The following is a 21,671-nucleotide window of genomic DNA, read 5'->3' on the forward strand; positions in this document are numbered from 1 at the left end:
CCCTGTAATATTATTTCACTCCAGAAATACATCCAGGCCCCTCTTGAACTCTTTTAGTGAACTCACCATCACCACCTCCTCCAGCAGATAGTTCCATAGTCTCACTCCTCTCACTCCTTATTCTAGATACCATCGGCAGGGGCTTAAAATTAGAATTCCTTCAATCTCCTCCTGCCGGATTCTTACTAACTGTCTATCCGTCTTCGGCTCTAGGAAAATCAGTCATGGAGGAAGAGGTATTAAAATTAATAGAAAAATCGGTTTTAACCCCAGTAACAGAAGAAGAAAAGGGCAAGGGGTTTTACTCACCGTTTTTTCTGGTCAGAAAACCAGGCGGTTCTTTCAGAACCATTATAAATTTAAAAAAATGAAACCTCTTTCTTCAACCCAAAAGATTCAAAATGGAGAGTATACGATCAGCGATCAACCTCCTATATCCTCAGTGCTTCATGGCCGTTCGACTTAAAAGACGCGTACTACCATGTCCCCATTGCGATAGAGCATCAAAGGTTCCTAAGGGTGGCAATCTACCTGAAAGGTCAACTGGAACATTTTCAATTTCAGGCTCTATCTTTCGGCCTTTCCATGGCCCCGAGAGTGTTCACAAAGCTGGTGGCGGAAATGGAGGCCCAGGGAAAGGGATATTCTCTTCATCCCTTACCTAGACAACTTCTTAATTGTGGGTCAGACAGAAGAAGCCTGCAATTCAGCAGTATCAGAAGTCCGGTCCATTTTAAACAAATTGGGTTGGATAATAAACGAAGAGAAGTCAAGACCCCATCCAGCAAGAAGGCAGACCTTCCTGGGCTTAATCCTGGACTCATCTCTCCAGAAATGTTTTTTTAACTTGCAGGATAACAGGCCGAACTGGATGGACAAATGTCTTTTTTCGGCCTTATGTACTATGTTACTATGTTACCTACACAAAAGGTGGATATCGTTCAAAACAAGATCAGAAACCTGACCAGGAGACCAGTTACCTCAATAAGAACAGCGATGTCAGTCCTGGGCTCCCTCATGTCTTACATTCCGGTAGTAAGGTGGGCACAGCTACACTCAAGAGCCTTACAGTGGGAAATCCTGTCCAATTTGAAGGGAAGCAGGTCATTAGACTCAAAGCTAAAGATCCCAGAACTAGAGATCTCTCAGGGTGAATACAACAAGGGATTAAAAGATCCCAAGCTCTGGCCCCTAAGGGGGAAAATAGTTGTTAAATAAAAAGTTAAAATTATGTGCCAGATGTTCCATAAAATATGGAATACACGCAGATTTTTTGGGGCTTTTTTTTTCTCCCGTGTGGTATCGAGTATCGCAATACTTTTTTATGGTATCGAAACCGAATCAAAATTTTTGTATCGAAACAACCCTATGTTACACAGTGTTTTACCATTTAGTATGTACTGGTGACTTTCATTATTCCTTCCCATGTGCATAACCTTACAATTGTCAGTGTTAAACCTCATCTGCCACTTCTCTGCCCAAGCTTCCCATCTATCCAGATCCATCTGCAGCAGTATACTGTCCTCTTCTGTGTCAATTGCTTTACACAGTTTTAGTGTCATCTGCAAAAATTTATATTTTACTGTGCAAGCCTTCTACAAGATCATTAATAAATATATTGAAGAGAATAGGGCTCAATACTGACCCCCGAGGTACCCCACTATTGACAGTGACCAATCTGAGTCTGTACCATTAATAACCACCATCTGTTTTCTATCACTGAGCCAGTTACTTGCCCACATGCAGACATTTTCTCCCAGTCCAAGCATTCTCATTTTATATACCAACCTTTTATGTTGCACAGTGTCAAATGCTTTGGAGAAGTCCAGATATACGACATCCATTGATTCGCCGCTGTCAAGTCTAGAACTTACCTCCTCATAGAAACTGAGTTAATTAGTTTTACATGACCGATCCCTCATGAATCCATGCTGATATGGCATTATTTGCTTATTTTCATTGAGGTACTTTCATTGAGGTACTCAATGACAGATGTTAAACTTACCGACCTATAGATTCTGGGCTCTGTTTTTGGACCCTTTTTGAATATTGGCACCACATTTGCTTTGTGCCAATCCTGTGGAACACCCCCTGTCAGTATAGAGTCCTTAAAGAGGACCTTTCACCGATTATTACACTATGAACTAACTATACAGACATGTAGAGCGGCGCCCGGGGATCTCACTGCCCTTACTATTATCCCCGGGCGCCACTCCGTTCTCCTGCTATGTCCTCCGGTATCTTCGTTCACAAAGTTATGGTAGGCGGAGTCTGCCCTTGTTCTTCTGTAGCGCTGGCCAATCGCATTGCAGAGCTCACAGCCTGGGAGAAAAGAACCTCCCAGGCTGTGAGCTCTGCGCTGCGATTGGCCAGTGCTAGAGCAGAACAAGGGCAGACTCCGCCTACCATAACTTAGTGACTGGAATCTCCGCCTACTATAACTTAGTGAGCGGAGATACCGGAGGGCATAGCGGGAGAACGGAGCGGCGCCCGGGGATAATAGTAAGTGCAGTGAGATCCCCGGGCGCCGCTCTCCATGTCTGTATAGTTAGTTCATAGGGTAAGAATGGGTGAAAGGTCCTCTTTAAATATCAGAAATAAGGGTCTGGTGGTGTATGCCATCTGGTCCTAGCAGTTTGTCTATTTTAATCTTTTTAAGACGCCAGTGTACTTCTTCATGGGTCAGACAGGGCACTTTTAATGGGGAATTTACTTTTACATTCTGCATTTCATCTGACAGTTTATTTTCTTCAGTGAATACAGTGGAGAGAAAATTATTTATTAGCTTTGCTTTTTCCTCATTGCTCTCTGCAACTCCCCCCTCATTACTCTGTAAAAGGCCGACACCTTAAGATTTATACTTTTTACCATTTATATAATTGAAGAAAAATGTAGGGTTAGTTTTACTCTCTTTGGCAATGAATTTCTCTGGCTCTAGTTTGGCTGCTTTTATTTGTCTTCACATATTCAATTTTTTCCTTGTAGTTTTTTAATGCTTCCGCGTTAACCTCCTGTTTTAGTGATTTAAATGCTTTCTTTTTGTCATTTATTGCTTTCTTTACATTTCTATTTATCCACATTTGTTTTTTTTCTAGTTTCTTAACCTTTTATTCCCATAAGGTATGTACCTTTCACAATTAGATTTTAGGATGCTTTTAAAATATCCCATTTTGTGGCTGTATTTTTATTGTTGAGGACTTTGTCCTAGTTAGTTAGGCCTATGGCCTCTCTTTGTTGGCTAAATTTAGCTTTTTTGAAGTTTGGTATTTTTGTTCCTCCCTGAAGAAACGCTTGTTTGAATGACAATTGGAAGGTTATTACTTTATGGTCACTATTTCCCAGGTGTCCTCTAACCTGCACATCTGTTGTTCTGTCAGGTCTATACAGGGAGTGCAGAATTATTAGGCAAGTTGTATTTTTGAGGATTAATTTTATTATTGAACAACAACCATGTTTTCAATGAACCCAAAAAACTCATTAATATCAAAGCTGAATATTTTTGGAAGTATTTTTTAGTTTGTTTTTAGTTTTAGCTATTTTAGGGGGATATCTGTGTGTGCAAGTGACTATTACTGTGCATAATTATTAGGCAACTTAACAAAAAACAAATATATACCCATTTCAATTATTTATTTTTACCAGTGAAACCAATATAACATCTCAACATTCACAAATATACATTTCTGACATTCAAAAACAAAACAAAAACAAATCAGTGACCAATATAGCCACCTTTCTTTGCAAGGACACTCAAAAGCCTGCCATCCATGGATTCTGTCAGTGTTTTGATCTGTTCACCATCAACATTGCGTGCAGCAGCAACCACAGCCTCCCAGACACTGTTCAGAGAGGTGTACTGTTTTCCCTCCTTGTAAATCTCACATTTGATGATGGACCACAAGTTCTCAATGGGGTTCAGATCAGGTGAACAAGGAGGCCATGTCATTAGATTTTCTTCTTTTATACCCTTTCTTGTCAGCCACGCTGTGGAGTACTTGGACGCGTGTGATGGAGCATTGTCCTGCATGAAAATCATGTTTTTCTTGAAGGATGCAGACTTCTTCCTGTACCACTGCTTGAAGAAGGTGTCTTCCAGAAACTGGCAGTAGGACTGGTAGTTGAGCTTGACTCCATCCTCAACCCGAAAAGGCCCCACAAGCTCATCTTTGATGATACCAGCCCAAACCAGTACTCCACCTCCACCTTGCTGGCGTCTGAGTCGGACTGGAGCTCTCTGCCCTTTACCAATCCAGCCACGGGCCCATCCATCTGGCCCATCAAGACTCACTCTCATTTCATCAGTCCATAAAACCTTAGAAAAATCAGTCTTGAGATATTTCTTGGCCCAGTCTTGACGTTTCAGCTTGTGTGTCTTGTTCAGTGGTGGTCGTCTTTCAGCCTTTCTTACCTTGGCCATGTCTCTGAGTATTGCACACCTTGGGCTTTTGGGCACTCCAGTGATGTTGCAGCTCTGAAATATGGCCAAACTGGTGGCAAGTGGCATCTTGGCAGCTGCACGCTTGACTTTTCTCAGTTCATGGGCAGTTATTTTGCGCCTTGGTTTTTCCACATGCTTCTTGCGACCCTGTTGACTATTTTGAATGAAACGCTTGATTGTTCGATGATCACGCTTCAGAAGCTTTGCAATTTTAAGAGTGCTGCATCCCTCTGCAAGATATCTCACTATTTTTGACTTTTCTGAGCCTGTCAAGTCCTTCTTTTGACCCATTTTGCCAAAGGAAAGGAAGTTGCCTAATAATTATGCACACCTAATATAGGGTGTTGATGTCATTAGACCACACCCCCAAGAGATGCACATCACCTAATATGCTTAATTGGTAGTAGGCTTTCGAGCCTATACAGCTTGGAGTAAGACAACATGCATAAAGAGGATGATGTGGTCAAAATACTCATTTGCCTAATAATTCTGCACGCAGTGTAGGTTAATACTTAGTCCAGTATGGCTGTCCCTCTAGTCGGGTCCTGAACCAGTTGGGAAAGGTAATTGTCTTTGGTTATTGCAAAGAACCTTGACATTTTCAAAACTGGACCGCGCTGCTGTATTAGCCAATCTAGGTATCTTCACTCCAGCACAGAGCCGTCAGTAAAAGAACACTGAGAACCAGACCTCCTTTCACAGGCACACTCCTCTCTTCCAACACACTCCTGTCAGATATCGAGAAAGCGCATCGATAGTGAAGTACTGCTTAGTTCGGTCAGATAAAAGGTTTTATTATACTCACAAGAGCAGATCTTGGTTAAAAGCATATCACACATACACCTACTCCTGCCCGACCCGGGTTTCGCTTTCGCGCTTAGTCAGGGGCAATTGCAAAGAACCTGTTTTCTTTATGAGATGTACAGGTTTCAGTTTCCCAGTCTATATCTGGGTAGTTGAAGTCCCCCATAATAACAACCTCATTATGATTTGCCGCCTTGTCTATCCCATTTAGTAGTAGATTTTCTGTGGACTCTGGTATATTCGGTGGTTTATAATAAACTCCTATTAGTATTTTATAATTTTTTCTCCATGTATTTCCACCCACAGTGACTCCACATGTTCATGTCCCTCACTTATATCTTCCCGGACTGTGGGCTTTAGACAGGACTTTACATAAAGGCAGACCCCTCCCCCCACCCCTCTCCGGTTTTGGCAATACTTTCTAAACAGACTATAACCCTGTACATTAACCGCCCAGTCATAGCTATCATCCAGCCATGTCTTAGTAATTCCCATGATGTCATAGTCCTCCTCACACATCACTCATTCTAGTTCCCCAGTTTTATTAATGCTTCTGGCATTAGTATACATACAATTAAGAGATTTATGTATATTTTTTACCCTACACCTTTCCTTCTGAACTGTTCTACTCCCTCCTTCCTTTCTTCCTCCAGTTCTATTACCTTGCCTCAGGTCTCTATCTGCACTATCTTCCCCTCCTATAATGTAATTACCCCCCCAGTCTCTAGTTTAAAGACACCTTCAACCTTCTAGCCATCTTCTCCCCCAAAACAGCTGCCCCTTCCTCATTGAGGTGCACCCCATCCCTACAATAGAGCCTGTAGCCGACAGAGAAGTCGGCCCAGTTCTCCAGGAACCCAAACCCCTCCTTCCTACACCAGTTCTTGAGCCACTTGTTAACCTCCCTAATCGCCTGCTGCCTTTCTTGTGTGGCTCGTGGTACAGGTAGTATTTTGGAAAACACTATGTTTGAGGTCCTTGCCCTAAGCTTGTGACCTAAATCCCTAAAATCATTTTTAAGGACGCTCTACCTACCTCTGAGCATGGGATAGCACAGGGGTAGTAATAGAGAGAAGGGCTACCACTGATAAGAGTAAGTCTGTCTGCCTGACACATCGTGAATCTATGGGCGTAGTGTATCTTTCAACCATACCTGATGAAGCACAAAACCAGTGCCTGTTATAAAAGGATAACAATCTGCCTATTCCAGCCCCGGTCTGTTCTACCCCTATAAGTATTTGTAACATTAAAAAAAAAACGTCAGCTCTGGTCTTGCTGGGCACATTTCATCAGTAATGTGCAAGTTCTCTCAAAAAGTGACCCAGTCTAGGATTGCCTAATTACATAGAAGCCATTACTCGTCTTCCTAGAGAAATATCTTCTTAATCTGCACACCCTGACCAAAATGTACCTGTAGATAAATCCAACAAGTGGGGTCCCCGCCACCCCTGTATTTGTAGAAGTCATGTGGTTCACTCATCTCACGTGAATTTACCAGTGAGCGAATCCTTGATTATTTTTTATTTTATGTCCCACCAGCTCTGGATTCTTTAGTTTTATAATTAAAGATGACATGATATCAAATATATTCATTGGATATGTTACATTTGTGAGTTAAGAAATTTGAGTTAAGAGTTTGTGTGATAACCCTGCTACATCTGTACTTCTAGAAGTAATGACGATAGCTCGGATGGGGAGGGATGGTAGTGATCCTTTACTGTTCTCATGGATGGTTTTGGACACTGCCCCTTAATATATTCTGGCTGTCGGGTATATAAAGCAAATGCTTTTTATATATACAGTCTTGTGAAAAAATTAGGACACCCTTTGAAAGCATGTGGTTTTTTGTAACATTTTTAATAAATGGTTATTTCATCTCCGTTTCAACAATACAGAGAGATTAAAGTAATCCGACTAAACAAAGAAAACTGAAGAAAAGTCTTTTCAAGATCTTCTGTAAATGTCATTCTACAAAAATGCCTATTCTAACTGAGGAAAAAGATAGGACACCCTTGCCCCTAATAGCGAGTGTTACCTCCTTTGGCTGAAATAACTGCAGTGAGACGGTTCTTGTAGCCATCTACCAGTCTTCGACATCGGTCTGAGGAAATTTTACCCCACTCCTCAATGCAGAACTTTTTCAGCTGTGAGATGTTTGAGGGGTTTCTTGCACGTACAGCCCTTTTCAAGTCACCCCACAGCATCTCAATGGGATTCAAATCTGGACTTTGACTTGGCCATTCCAGGACTCTCCATTTCTTCTTTTTCAGCCAATCTTTGGTTGATTTACTAGTATGTTTTGGGTCATTGTCATGTTGGATGGGCCTGTTCCGCTTCAGCTTTAATTTTCTAACTGATGGTCTCACATGTTCTTCAAGCACCTTCTGATACACAGTAGAATTCATCGTGGATTCTATGATGGTGAGCTGACAAGGTCCTGCTGCAGCAAAGCAGCCCCAAACCATGACACTTCCACCTCCATGCTTCACAGTTGGTATGAGGTTCTTTTCTTGGAATGCTGTGTTTGGTTTACGCCAAACATGTCCTCTGCTGTTGTGTCCAAATAATTCAATTTTGGACTCATCTGTCCAAAGAACATTATTCCAGAAGTCCTGGTCTTTGTCAACTTTATCGCTGGCAAATGTCAGTCTGGCCTCGATGTTTCTCTTGGAAAGCAAAGGTTTCCTCCTTGCACACCTCCCATGCAAGTTAAACTTGTACAGTCTCTTTCTGATTGTAGAGGCATGTACTTCTACATCAACAGTAGCCAGAGCCTGCTGTAGTTCTCGAGATGACACTTTAGGGTTTTTGGATACCTCTTTTAGCATCTTGCGGTCTGCTCTTGGGGTGAACTTGCTGGGGCGACCAGTCCTGGGCATGTTGACAGTTGTTTTGAAAGCCCTCCACTTGTAGACTATCTTCCGGACAGTGGAATGGCTGATTTCAAAATCTTTTGAGATCTTTTTAAATCCCTTCCCAGACTCATAGGCTGCTACAATCTTTTTTCTGAAGTCCTCTGACAGCTCTTTTGCTCTCACCATGGTGCTCACTCTCACTTCAACAGTCAGGAGCACACCAAACTAAATGTCTGAGGTTTAAATAGGGCAAGCCTCATTCAACATGCAGAGTAACGATCTACTAATTATGTGCACCTGGTGTGATATACCTGTGTGAGATCTGAGCCAATTTAAGAGGGAATACATGTGAGGGTGTCCTATCTTTTTCCTCAGTTAGAATAGGCATTTTTGTAGAATGACATTTACAGAAGATCTTGAAAAGACTTTTCTTCAGTTTTCTTTGTTTAGTTGGATTACTTTAATCTCTCTGTATTGTTGAAACGGAGATGAAATAACCATTTATTAAAAATGTTACAAAAAACCACATGCTTTCAAAGGGTGTCCTAATTTTTTCACATGACTGTGTGTATATATATATATATATATATATATATATATATATAGAGATATATAGATATATATATATATATATATATATATATATATATATATATATATATATATATATATATAAAATAAAAATCTACGGGTCAAAAGAAAAATTATGCAAACGAGATTGACCCGCGAGATGGACATAAACATCTCAAAAAGAGTTCAATCGAAAACCTAATTATTTTGTGCAATCAGGGTACAAGCGTCTATGCAAAAATATTAATGGTTTATTATACAATAGTTTAACCACTTACCGTCACGCTAACGCCGAAAGGCGTCATTTCTGCAGCGCTCCCAGGTCACACTAACGCCAATAGGCGTCATCTCGCGTGAGCCGAGATTTCCTGTGAACGCGCGCACACAGGCGCGCGCGCTCACAGGAACGGAAGGTAAGAGAGTTGATCTCCAGCCTGCCAGCGGCGATCGTTCGCTGGCAGGCTGGAGATGTGTTTTTTTTAACCCCTAACAGGTATATTAGACGCTGTTTTGATAACAGCGTCTAATATACCTGCTACCTGGTCCTCTGGTGGTCCCCTTTGTTTGGATCGACCACCAGAGGACACAGGTAGCTCAGTAAAGTAGCACCAAGCACCACTACACTACACCCCCCCCCCCGTCACTTATTAACCCCTTATTAGCCCCTGATCACCCCATATAGACTCCCTGATCACTCCCCTGTCATTGATTACCCCCCTGTCATTGATCACACCCCTGTAAAGCTCCATTCAGATGTCCGCATGATTTTTACGGATCCACTGATAGATGGATCGGATCCGCAAAACGCATACGGACGTCTGAATGGAGCCTTACAGGGGCGTGATCAATGACTGTGGTGATCACCCCATATAGACTCCCTGATCACCCCCCTGTCATTGATTACCCCCCTGTCATTGATCAACCCCCTGTAAAGCTCCATTCAGATGTCCGCATGATTTTTACGGATCCACTGATAGATGGATCGGATCCGCAAAACACATACAGGCGTCTCCCTGGAGCCTTCCAGGGGGGGTGATCACCCCATATAGACTCCCTGATCACCCCCCTGTCATTGATCACCCCCCCTGTCAGGCTGCATTCAGATGTCCGTATGATTTTTACGGATCCCCTGATAGATGGATCGGATCCGCAAAACGCACACGGACGTCTGAATGGAGCCTTACAGGGGCGTGATCAATGACTGTGGTGATCACCCCATATAGACTCCCTGATCACCCCCTGTCATTGATTACACCCCTGTCATTGATCACACCCCTGTAAAGCTCCATTCAGACGTCCGCATGATTTTTACGGATCCACTGATAGATGGATCGGATCCGCAAAACACATACGGACATCTGAATGGAGCCTTATAGGGGGGGTGATCAATGACAGGGGGGTGATCACCCCATATAGACTCCCTGATCACCCCCCTGTCATTGATCACCCCCCTGTCATTGATCACCCCTCTGTAAGGCTCCATTCAGACATTTTTTTGGCCCAAGTTAGCGGAATTATTTTTTTTTTTTTCTTACAAAGTCTTATATTCCACTAACTTGTGTCAAAAAATAAAATCTCACATGAACTCACCATACCCCTCACGGAATCCAAATGCGTAAAATTTTTTAGACATTTATATTCCAGACTTCTTCTCACGCTTTAGGGCTCCTAGAATGCCAGGGCAGTATAAATACCCCACATGTGACCCCATTTCGGAAAGAAGACACCCCCAGGTATTCCGTGAGGGGCATATTGAGTCCATGAAAGATTGAAATTTTTGTCCCAAGTTAGCGGAAAGGGAGACTTTGTGAGAAAAAAATTAAAAATATCAATTTCCGCTAACTTGTGCCAAAAAACAAAATTTCTATGAACTCGCCATGCCCCTCATTGAATACCTTGGGGTGTCTTCTTTCCAAAATGGGGTCACATGTGGGGTATTTATACTGCCCTGGCATTCTAGGGGCCCCAAAGCATGAGAAGAAGTCTGGTATCCAAATGTCTAAAAATGCCCTCCTAAAAGGAATTTGGGCATCTTTGCGCATCTAGGCTGCAAAAAAGTGTCACACATCTGGTATCGCCGTACTCAGGAGAAGTTGGGGAATGTGTTTTGGGGTGTCATTTTACATATACCCATGCTGGGTGAGAGAAATATCTTGGTCAAATGCCAACTTTGTATAAAAAAATGGGAAAAGTTGTCTTTTGCCAAGATATTTCTCTCACCCAGCATGGGTATATGTAAAATGACACCCCAAAACACATTCCCCAACTTCTCCCGAGTACGGAGATACCACATGTGTGACACTTTTTTGCAGCCTAGGTGGGCAAAGGGGCCCATATTCCAAAGAGCACCTTTCGGATTTCACAGGTCATTTACCTACTTACCACACATTAGGGCCCCTGGAAATGCCAGGGCAGTATAACTACCCCACAAGTGACCCCATTTTGGAAAGAAGACACCCCAAGGTATTCCGTGAGGGGCATGGCGAGTTCCTAGAATTTTTTATTTTTTGTCACAAGTTAGTGGAAAATGATGATTCTTTTTATTTTATTTTTTTTTCATACAAAGTCTCATATTCCACTAACTTGTGACAAAAAATAAAAACTTCCATGAACTCACTATGCCCATCAGCGAATACCTTGGGGTCTCTTCTTTCCAAAATGGGGTCACTTGTGGGGTAGTTCTACTGCCCTGGCATTCTAGGGGCCCAAATGTGTGGTAAGGAGTTTGAAATCAAATTCTGTAAAAAATGACCAGTGAAATCCGAAAGGTGCTCTTTGGAATATGGGCCCCTTTGCCCACCTAGGCTGCAAAAAAGTGTCACACATCTGGTATCTCTGTATTCAGGAGAAGTTGAGGAATGTGTTTTGGGGTCTCTTTTTACATATACCCATGCTGGGTGAGAGAAATATCTTGGCAAATGACAACTTTTCCCATTTTTTTATACAAAGTTGGCATTTGACCAAGATATTTATCTCACCCAGCATGGGTATATGTAAAAAGACACCCCAAAACACATTCCTCAACTTCTCCTGAATACAGAGATACCAGATGTGTGACACTTTTTTGCAGCCTAGGTGGGCAAAGGGGCCCATATTCCAAAGAGCACCTTTCGGATTTCACATTTGGGGCCCTAGAATGCCAGGGCAGTAGAACTACCCCACAAGTGACCCCATTTTGGAAAGAAGAGACCCCAAGGTATTTCGTGATGGGCATAGTGAGTTCATAGAACTTTATATTTTTTGTCACAAGTTAGTGGAATATGAGACTTTGTAAGAAAAAAAAATAAAAAATCATCATTTTCCGCTAACTTGTGACAAAAAATAAAAAGTTCTATGAACTCACTATGCCCATCAGCGAATACCTTAGGGTGTCTACTTTCCGAAATGGGGTCATTTGTGGGGTGTTTGTACTGTCTGGCCATTGTAGAACCTCAGGAAACATGACAGGTGCTCAGAAAGTCAGAGCTGCTTCAAAAAGCGGAAATTCACATTTTTGTACCATAGTTTGTAAACGCTATAACTTTTACCCAAACCATTTTTTTTTTACCCAAACATTTTTTTTTTATCAGACATGTAGAACAATAAATTTAGAGCAAAATTTATATATGGATCTCGTTTTTTTTGCAAAATTTTACAACTGAAAGTGAAAAATGTCATTTTTTTGCAAAAAAATCGTTAAAATTCGATTAATAACAAAAAAAGTAAAAATGTCAGCAGCAATGAAATACCACCAAATGAAAGCTCTATTAGTGAGAAGAAAAGGAGGTAAAATTCATTTGGGTGGTAAGTTGCATGACCGAGCAATAAACCGCTAAAGTTGTGGAGTGCCGATTTGTAAAAAAGGGCCTGGTCTTTAGGGGTGTATAAACCTGTGGTCCTTAAGTGGTTAAAATACAATCAAAAATTAATCAATGTAAATTTCAATAATATACAATGATATGCAGTACCCAGAATTCACCACTATATGGTGCCAACAAAACTACTCAACCAACACAAAAATATAAAATCGATGGATTATGCGCAAAAACTTAATCAAGAAAATTACAGATATGATCCCTTGCTGTGCCCAAAATTATGACCAATCTCAGATATGGGGTAGTATTGCAACAAAACTTATAAATTATTGGCTTGATATCAAACTAGCGAATCTAAAGATTCCCAACAGAGTTTCTCCAATAATATCCCCTTTATTCAATTATATGCATCGTAACTGAAATCAGAGAAATATTGTTGTAGCAACTAATGGTACACGTCCGCAAATGAGCGGGTATCTGGCTAAGTATCAAGCTAATAAATTTAAATCAATACTACATAAAACAAAAATATACATTACGCAAGGGTCAAGTGCTGTGCAGAGTGTTGGGGCAGTCAGCTCTAAAGAGTTTTTCCGATCCAAATCTTTCTCCAGAGATCTCCCTTTCTTTTTTTTTTTTTCTTTCTCTCCCCTTTTTTTTTTCTTTTTGGTATCTAGTTTCTTAACTCAAAACTTATCAGATGAACACACCCTCCTAGTTTGGAACTTTCCAATCATTGTTGGTTGGGCGTGTGCATTGATAAGGAGCGTGACGTCATAATACTACCCAGAATGCACTTTTGCTACTTGTGTAGTACCAACTGCTCATATCTAGGTGGCACTGTTGTATAAGCTATAAGCATCATACCATTAAGGGTTAACTCATACATGCCTGATATTTTCAATACTACACACCTCTGACATCTGGAGGCCTTGTCTTAAAGCCGAGGGACAAACTTTGATACATAGATGTATACTTTGAGGAACGTCTAGACAATTCTCACACTGTGGAATTCATGTTCAGATAAGAAATACAATGAAGCCTCTAAATCTGCAGGTGTCGTGTATCTTCTAACAGTCTAAATGGATAATACAGTGGCGGAAATAATTATTTGACCCCTCACTGATTTTGTAAGTTTGTCCAATGACAAAGAAATGAAAAGTCTCAGAACAGTATCATTTCAATGGTAGGTTTATTGTAACAGTGGCAGATAGCACATCAAAAGGAAAATCGAAAAAATAACTTTAAATAAAAGATAGCAACTGATTTGCATTTCATTGAGTGAAATAAGTATTTGAACCCTCTAACAAAAAAAGACTTAATACTTGGTGGAAAAACCCTTGTTTGCAAGCACAGAGGTCAAACGTTTCTTGTAATTGATGACCAAGTTTGCGCACATTTTAGGAGGAATGTTGGTCCACTCCTCTTTGCAGATCATCTCTAAATCCCTAAGGTTTCGAGGCTGTCTCTGTGCAACTCTGAGCTTGAGCTCCCTCCATAGGTTTTCGATTGGATTAAGGTCCGGAGACTGACTAGGCCACTCCATGACCTTAATGTGCTTCTTCTTGAGCCACTCCTTTGTTGCCTTTGCTGTATGTTTTGGGTCATTGTCGTGCTGGAACACCCATCCACGACCCATTTTCAGTTTCCTGGCAGAGGGAAGGAGGTTGTCGCTCAGGATTTCACGATACATGGCTCCGTCCATTTTCCCGTTTATGCGAATAAGTTGTCCTGTGCCCTTAGCAGAAAAACACCCCCAAAGCAAAATGTTTCCACCCCCATGCTTGACGGTGGGGACGGTGTTTTGGGGGTCATAGGCAGCATTTTTCTTCCTCCAAACACAGCGAGTTGAGTTAATGCCAAAGAGCTCTATTTTGGTCTCATCAGACCACAGCACCTTCTCCCAGTCACTCTCTGAATCATTCAGGTGTTCATTGGCAAACTTCAGACGGGCCTGCACATGTGCCTTCCTGAGCAGGGGGACCTTGCGAGCCCTGCAGGATTTTAATCCATTGCGGTGTAATGTGTTTCCAATGGTTTTCTTGGTGACTGTGGTCCCTGCTAATTTGAGGTCATTAACTAACTCCTCCCGTGTAGTTCTAGGATGCTTTTTCACCTTTCTCAGAACCATTGACACCCCACGAGGTGAGATCTTGCGTGGAGCCCCAGAGCGAGGTCGATTGATGGTCATTTTGTGCTCCTTCCATTTTCGAACAATCGCACCAACAGTTGTCACCTTCTCTCCCAGCTTCTTGCTAATGGTTTTGTAGCCCATTCCAGCCTTGTGCAGGTCTACAATTTTGTCTCTGACATCCTTGGACAGCTCTTTGGTCTTTCCCATGTTGGAGAGTTTGGAGTCTGCTTGATTGATTGATTCTGTGGACAGGTGTCTTTTATACAGGTGACTAGTTAAGACAGGTGTCCTGTGAGGGTGACTAATTGAGTAGAAGTGTCTAACCACTCTGTGGGAGCCAGAACTCTTAATGGTTGGTAGGGGTTCAAATACTTATTTCACTCAATGAAATGCAAATCAGTTGCTATCTTTTATTTAAAGTTATTTTTTCGATTTTCCTTTTGATGTGCTATCTGCCACTGTTACAATAAACCTACCATTGAAATGATACTGTTCTGAGACTTTTCATTTCTTTGTCATTGGACAAACTTACAAAATCAGTGAGGGGTCAAATAATTATTTCCGCCACTGTATATTGTTTCAATAACATTAGCTTTTTGAGCGGCACAGTAATCTTCCCATGGACTTACTTCAGTCTACATGAAAATCCATACAAAACAGTGAATATAAATCAACATTGCTCTTAAAGGCAATGAATACCCATTATAACTAAAATAAGTAGATATAACTGTTTACACTTATGAAAAGGCACAACATGGCGGTGATTACTTGTTTTGTGCACATAGTGGTTTCCACCTTGCCAGGCAGGGCCGTTATGCCGCACAAGCATCACTTGCCACATGTGGATGCCCCAGTTATAAAGAAAATAGCAAAATAAAAAAATGCTTAAATATAACACCAGCCAAAATGTATTTTAAAAGTCTCAAAATATATAATAAAATACAAGTGAGGATAAAATAGAAAAACAGTCCACACCTGCCGAAACTGTCAGCATAGTCAGCCTTTTCACTTGAAACAAAAAAAAACTATGAAAATGACCAAAATGGGGATCCAATTTTAATCATTCATTTTGGCGTCAATTAGCATATTTAAAGAATAAGCAGCTGGAGTTTGAAATAAAACAACATTTTTCCCCCAAATAAAGCTAAAAACGATTTAAAAAAATCTCTAAAAACATATTAATAAAGAACCCCTATGTGACATGTAAAAACAATAGCAAAAATGTGGTGGGTTGCACAAGAAGTAAAAGTTATGCTTGGACCATTAAATCACCCCATGCTCTAAATGACAATAATGCGTATGTCATTAAAGGGGTTTTCCAGTAATGTGATCTCAATGGCCTGTTGTCAGGATAAGCCATAAGTATCAGATAGGTGGGGGGTCTGACACCTGGCACCCCCACCAATCAGCTGGTCTACAGTAGCTCTGGCACCAGAACTCCACAGATCCATCCTGTGCCTTAGACCGAGGTGGGGACCAATCTCTTCAGTTGAAGCAGCTCCAACAAAACCGGATTCATCCACTACACCATGTTGGAAAAGTTTTTGAAATTCATATCATTTTAAGGGATAACAAAGTGATTTTTGTAAAGACTGTTGACTTGGGTAATAAAGCACAACTGCAGAGAACATCTGGGTCAACAGTTTATAGAACATCCTGCCTCATCATCCTGTCATATTCTATAGAAACCTCCTGTTATATGTTCTATGCAAAGTATCCACTAAACTGCCTAGTTATAGAGATTATTATTATTATTATTATTATTATTATATAGCTTATTTCATTATTGCTTACATAAGGAACCTTATATAAAGCCTGGACTCCTAGTATAATCAGACAGCTGCTTAGCAGAGCTTGACAACATTGTATCGTGTGTTATTTGGTTGTCTCACTGTCGGCAGGAAATAAAGATTGCCGACCTTCTGATTCAGATGACTTTGTTCCTCAATTGATAGATATTTAACATAAAACTAAGCAGATGGAAATATATTTCTGATAAAGATTTTGAATATATATGGAATATGTGGAGTTAGGATTTAATGCCTGCCCATTTGTTGAGGTGAAGGGAATTGGCAGAGAATACAGGCTCCAAAGGTGGCCCTGCTTCAAAGCAGACCCTGTGTTTACATGTCACACTCGGCTCAGACAAGCTGGCAGCTCGGCTCCACTGATGGGGGCTGAGTTGGTCAACAACAATAAAGAAACTCCCTAGAGTGACATGTTTTGTTGTCTCGATCCACGAATCCACACGTCCGTGTCTCTGTATTATGTTACATGCTATCTGGGTTGGTTTCTGACCCGATATAACCCTGTTAATGGACCGGGCTTATATCTAACGAGGAACTGGTGGGAGTCTACTGGGCTAGCAGGGTTCTGTCTAACTGGGGCAGTGATAGTGCTCTCTTAGCCTGTCAGGGTTGTGAGCGAGTGTTAAAGCATGCCGAAAGTAGTGTGGGCCACCCTCTGTCACATCCTGTGCCCGTGTGGACAGGGGCTGTCTGTGTAAAACAGTTCTAAGCTGACCTTACTTACTCCCACGGAGTTGGTAACCAGTGCTGAAACCATACCGTGTGATCTTGACGTACAGTGACGTCAGGCAGGGCTGCGAGGTGCGGTACGTCACTATATATATCTTTATATATATTTTTTTTTTGTAAGGGATCGCTCTCTCTCAGGGGGTCGCAATCACAAACTTCTTCTCTGACAATGGGGTTCAAGTCCAAAAGGTACTTTATTTCGGCACTTCAGCTCCATCACATAGAAAATAAACACCTGCCCGTCTGGGCTCTACCTACTACACCCCACCTATAGAGCGCCGTTCACACACTGGATTACATCTGGCTTCCTCAGCCATATACTGTCCAGCAGCCTCCAGGCTGTGACCACACCCGCACCCTTTGGGGGAGATGGTCCAGAAGTCCTCCCAACTCTGACCATGCGACCCTCTTTCTGTAGGCGTCGCTGTGCCCCCAAACTTCAGGCTTTACTAAGCCCCGTGTCCCCTCAGGCCTCCTCAGCCTTTCTCCCTCCAAGTCATACGCAGAGGGTTGTTTTATCCCTCCTTGATTACATTAGCAGGCCTCACCTGCGATCACCTCCGGCAAAAGACAATGCATATGGTGGAAGGTGGTGGACTGGAAGATCCCTCTATCAAACCTAGTGTGGGTAGTGTTGGTTTTGGTCCCATTACCAGACTTCCTAACCAGTGATGTCACTGTTATTACATGGGAAATGCTAGGGGCTGGGGCACATTCACATTAGAACAGAACACAATCATCACTAACCCTTTCTGGACATTCATTTTGTGGATACTACAACCAGTGGATTATCTTCCTCTCTAGAAAGACATATCGCACGATCATTGACAAAACTAAATAACACAACCAGATAGCAATGTCAGATTGCTGCTAAACTTTGCATTATGTCTCAGGCAGATGTGTAAATGATTACCGTTGCGGTCTGATTAGACACTGGGTCTTGCCACAAGAGGGCATAAAAGCACTTCCCAAACTGATCTATAGAAAGGTTCTCAGAGGCTACTTTTGGGTAGTGTACCTTTTGGTAAGATATCAGTGACTGCTAGACATGCCTCTACAATATACCCAGTTGATAGACTTTCAGAGGAGGGACATCATTGGAATAAGAGAAGCAGGATGGTCACTTTGACGAATTGCCAGCCATCTAGGCTTGTCTGACTTAGTTGTTCTGAGGTGTTGGGAGTGTTTTGGATATCATTGGGGCTGGACTTGAATCTGCTAAAGTGTTTAAGGGTACAGCCAATACTGGATTGTCTGTTTCCGAATCTTAGTCTAACTTTTCCTCCTCACCTGTCTTTGTATCGTCCTCACTGCCTCCCCAGCCATCCCTAAAAACATGGGTGTCTGTGGGGACAGTGATCCGGACACAGTCAGCACAGAATACAATCCCCTCGTGTGGTGTGGATGAGGAGCACAACACACAGCACAACTCTCTCTCCAATCTGGGTTCTGGGTCCTGCAGACTCTGCAGGTCCATCCCCCAGGACCATTAGAGGGTGGCAGACTTACTTTTTCCTTTCTCTGTTGGGGAGATGGTTTAACATTATCATGATAACATTCTTAATAATACTTCCCACTTCTTCTGTCTCTCTCCACCTCCTCTATACTCTATACTTCCCTCGCTACTCGCAGCCGGACTTCTGCCTGTTCTGTGAACTTGTTTTTTCCCACTACTCTGGATTCAGTTTACCACCCGGGATGGGGGGGATGTCTACACCTTTCATTAGCTTGCTGATGTTCTTCACTGCCTGTCTTCTCTCCTCCTTACTACTGCTGCAGCTGGGATCCTTGTCGGTCCCATTCTACATACCTTGGGTGTTGCCCATCTCTAAATTAGCTTCTTCTACATAGGCCCCAGTGGGGACTCCTACCATTCACTAGGGGGCCAGAAACCTGTAGTTCTCCTGACTACCGCAAAAACCATCGGCCTCAGCGCGGACGCAAACCAAATGCTTGCTGCACACTACTTCTCTTGACCATACGTTCAATACACTAATACAACAGGCAAACCAACAAAAACAAACACAATGCAAACAGCCCACAGATGGAAACAAGATCCATACACACAAAGTACCCAGACTTTTTCTTCACACCACCGCAGAGAGGGCCCAAGAGTTCTTAGTCACCATAAACTAGACTGAGCCACACAGAAACTAGGCTTATAGCACTAGCGAACTCTTAGTGGACATTACCTGGCATGAGGGTCGCATGGAAAAGAAGGAACAGGGGGCAATGTAAGAATCAAACATACAGTCTTACAGGTAATAACAATGGGTAAAAATTTTGGTTCTCACCTGCTCCATCTCTGCTGTGAGCACGGAAAAATACGGCACTTGGATGCGGATAATTTGAAGTCCAAACAGAAAGCGAAATCCAGCTCAGTCTCGCAGAGGTTCAATGATATTTTATTGGTGCGGTTAAAAATACATCCAGTACAACCAGTCCTAGTCTTTGTGTTTCGGGCTACCAAGTATGTAAGCCCTTACTCATGACATACTAAGGACACAACTGAACGCAGCAGATATAGTGGGTCAACACCTGGGCCCCTGATTGGGCTATCACGTGACCCAAAAGAAATACCGCTATTCACATGCATCAAATCTTCAGTTTAAAAGTTACACTTGTTAAAAACATATCCATGGTCGACACAAAAAGACGTCTGAAGTGGGAAATATACATCACTGTATCATAACCTATTATTGTTGTAATATCAGATCCAATCTTTTATTAAGCCCCTTAAGCTGATGGCTGCTCAACTGAAAAATCCCAAAAGACTCCCTGTTAAGAAGTTTCCTCCTATGTTCACCTCCTCTAGTTGGTGCTTTAACTCTCTCAATTCCTTGTACCGGACGTGTCTCCACCATGGGAAACCGCAAAGTGCAAGCTGGCCACAGACACATTGCGGCTCCCATTGTGCGGCACGTCCGAGATGTGTTTGCGTATCCTCACCTTGATGGCGTTAGTGGTGCAACCAACATACTGTAGATTGCAAGTCCCACACGTGATTAGGTGTATTGCGTAGATTGTATTACAATTAAGGCCTCTTTCACACGGGAGTGTCTGGATGCGTTGCGGCAAACCCGCGCGAGTAGGTACCCAATTGCAGTCAGTTTTGACTGTGATTGCGTTCCGTTGTTCAGTTTTTATCGCACGGGTGCAATGCGTTTTGCACGCACGTGATAAAAAACTGAATGTGGTACCCAGACCCGAACTTCTTCACAGAAGTTCAGTTTTGGGTTCAAGGTTGTGTAGATTGTATTATTTCCCCTTATAACATGGTTATAAGAGGAAATAATAGCATTCTGAATACAGAATGCATAGTACAATAGGGCTGGAGGGGTTAAAAATTAAATAAAATAAAAAATTATTTAACTCGCCTTAATCCACTTGTTCGCGCAGCTGGCATCTCTTCTGTCTTCTTCTTTGAGCAATAGGACCTTTGATGACATCACTGCGCTTATCACATGGTCCATCACATGATCTTTTACCATGGTGATGGATCATGTGACAGACCATGTGATGAGCGTAGTGACGTCATCAAAGGTCCTATTCCTCAAAGAAGAAGACAGAAGAGATGCCGGCTGTGCGAACAAGTGGATTAAGGTGAGTTAATTTTTCTTTTTTTATAATTTTTTTTTTTTTTTTAACCCCTCCAGCCCTATTGTACTATGCATTCTGTATTCAGAATGCTATTATTTTCCCTTATAACCATGTTATAAGGGAAAATAATAAAGATCGGGTCCCCATCCCGATCGTCTCCTAGCAACCGTCTGAGAAAATCGCACCGCATCCGCACTTGCTTGCGGATGCTTGCAATTTTCACGCAGCCCTATTCACTTCTATGGGGCCTGCATTGCGTGAAAAACGCACAAAATAGAACATGCTGCAATTTTCACGCAACGCACATGTGAACAGCCCCATAAAAAAAAAAAATGGGTCCGGATTCAGTGCATGTGCAATGCGTTCACTTCACGCATTGCACCCGCGTGGAAATCTCGCCCGTGTGAAAGAGGCCTAAGGCATGATTTTATATAAAAATCTCTACCTTTAGCAGCAGACCTGAATGATCTGGCTACCTGGGGAAAAAAAAAAAAATGAACCAGCACCTCCACAATAAGTGAATATGAGAACGCAGGTGCACGCTACCTTGGCTAAAACACACTTGGACCGGTGTGATGGGCCCGAAATATTTTTTATCAATTATATTCGCAAAGAGCTTCTAGCTGCATTTGCAGTAAGTATGGCCACCAAGCAGTTATTTTTTCAGTGTTTGCTTATATCTTTGTGCAATTGACTAGCGGAGTGCTGTTACCTGTAGTTCTACTAATCCACCTGATCTGGCTACCTGTCACTCCTGTGACAGGTCTTAGAAGGTCTGAAAGATTATCTGCACATTAGTGATCTCACAGTCTCTTTTGGTTTCACTTTGTCTGTGTGTTGCTGGTATGTCCACACCTCCTGTTCAGGTGTGGAGATCATGTGACCTTTACCCATCCCTATTTAGTCTGACTTTACCCATCACTCCTTGCTCTGGATAGC

The sequence above is a fragment of the Bufo bufo genome, chromosome 6 (assembly GCF_905171765.1).
Source record: "Bufo bufo chromosome 6, aBufBuf1.1, whole genome shotgun sequence".
In the NCBI taxonomy this organism is placed as follows: Eukaryota; Metazoa; Chordata; class Amphibia; order Anura; family Bufonidae; genus Bufo; species Bufo bufo.